The sequence below is a fragment of the Mastomys coucha genome, unplaced genomic scaffold (genome assembly GCF_008632895.1).
Source record: "Mastomys coucha isolate ucsf_1 unplaced genomic scaffold, UCSF_Mcou_1 pScaffold5, whole genome shotgun sequence".
NCBI classification, from domain to species: Eukaryota; Metazoa; Chordata; class Mammalia; order Rodentia; family Muridae; genus Mastomys; species Mastomys coucha.
The window spans coordinates 99,155,649-99,157,469 of NW_022196911.1; the positions used below are offsets into that span (position 1 = coordinate 99,155,649).

A 1,821-nucleotide genomic window follows, 5' to 3' on the forward strand; every position below is an offset into this window, starting at 1 on the left:
GCCTCCCAAGTGCTGGAATTAAAGGCGTGCACCACCACCGCCCGGCACCTTTTGACTCTTATTCCACAGAATTAAGTAAAAACTAGTGGTAGGGTAACTCCTAACAAGACCCTGATGATTCATTTTATAAACTGATATGAGTGAAACACGTTAACTGTATTTTATGTACCTTTTCAATACTACACATAATTCTGAGACTGAAAAGAGAACCTCTGAGCTGAGGAGGCCAGAGCTGTGAAGAGCTGTCCGTGGAACTGTGTTGGTGAGAAGTTCCTGAGAGGCAGTTCTCTGGGCTCCTGGGTGACTATGGCCCCTGCTCCTAGTCTTTGCTGTGCCCTTGCAGGGTTCATTGAGCATCTGGTTTTAAGGAGTCTGCCTCTTCCATCTCTGAATGTCCTCAGCCACCCTCTGCGTTGTGCCTTCTGTGTCTCATTAATAGAGTTCTCATTAGGTGCATTTGTGTCCAGACAACCATATGCTTGTCTCAGATAGAGGCCTGCCAGTCTTACTATGGGTCCCTGCCTTCAGTGTCCCACAGTCTCCTAAGTGCCTTGGGTATAGAGTAAGAGGAGATAGAGCTGAAGAGATGGTGGTATGTGTCTGCCAGATCCATCTCCACCCTCTTTTCCCCCCCAGTACTGGGGAGAAGACCTCTTGTCTGGAGCATGCTAGGCAGGCGTTCTGCTCCTGCACCATGGCCTCAGCCCAAGAAATGGAAGTGTGTGATAACAAACCCCTTTCCCTTTATATATGTGTACTTACTGCCACAGAGAGCATTTGATCAGTTGCTTTAAGGTGGCATTAACACTCAGATAACCACAAAGAACTTTGAAACCCTGAGCTACCTTTTTTCTTTTTTATATTAAAAAAAATGTATTATTTTTTTAGTGTCCTACACTGTAGCTCAGGCTAGCCTAGAACTCTTCTGGACTAGCCTGGAACTCGGGAGCCACTGTGTCTTTATTTATTTGTTTATTTATTTTTTAGATAGTGTCTTACAATGTTAGCCCTAGCTGGCCTGGAACTTGCTATGTAGACAAGGCTAACCTTGAACAGAACTCAAGACCTGCCTGCTTCTTGCCTCTGCCTCCGGCATGCTGAGATTAAAAATGTGCACCACCATGTCTCTTTTATATTGTCCCCACCTCAGCCTCCCAAATGCTCTAATAGCAAGTATGTGATTCCATGCTGGTCTAATTTTGACATTTTTACGTAGCTAGGAAACTGTCTTGCCATGCCTTACTGAGGAAAAGTATCCTGAAGACATTGCTTCCTGCTTCCTGCACAGACGTCTCCTCTCTCTGTGGCAGAAGTAACTAACTGTGTGTGACTGTTGTCGTTGAATCTTCCCAAGATTACTAGTTCTTGGTTTGCCATCAGTGACTGCTCAGGCTTGCTACCTAATGTGTAATCCAGGCCCTTGTCTTTCTTGACCATTTTGGGCATGGCCTGCAGTAATGTCAAGCCATCCTCTTCTTCATCATGGTCTCTTTTCCTTCCATACTGTCTGCTGCATTATGTCTAGTTGGACAATCTGAATAAACATAGTAAGTACCCTTGGAGGAGTTAGGGCAGAGGGTTCCCTAAAGACTACCACTGTCTTTTGGCTGTCCTTTTAAATTCAAGGATCTGCAAAAGTGGTAGTCCCAGCGCAGTGCTGAGAGATATCATGGTCTTTGGTGCCGCTAAAGCACTGAAGGAAATACACACCCCCTCAACTCCCAAAAAAGGGATCCAGCTCCCAGAAGACTGAGGTAGAAGGACTGCTATAAGTTCAAGGCCGGCTCAAGATACATACTAGGTACCAAACCAGAAATTCTA

The 1,821-nt window shown here is 45.4% G+C and overlaps 1 protein-coding gene across 2 annotated transcripts in view; it reads left to right on the top strand.

The window, feature by feature from the left end:
• Window positions 1-1,821, top strand: part of Nmt1 (N-myristoyltransferase 1) — a 38,854-nt gene that overhangs the window by 13,463 nt on the left and 23,570 nt on the right. The window lies entirely within an intron of this gene.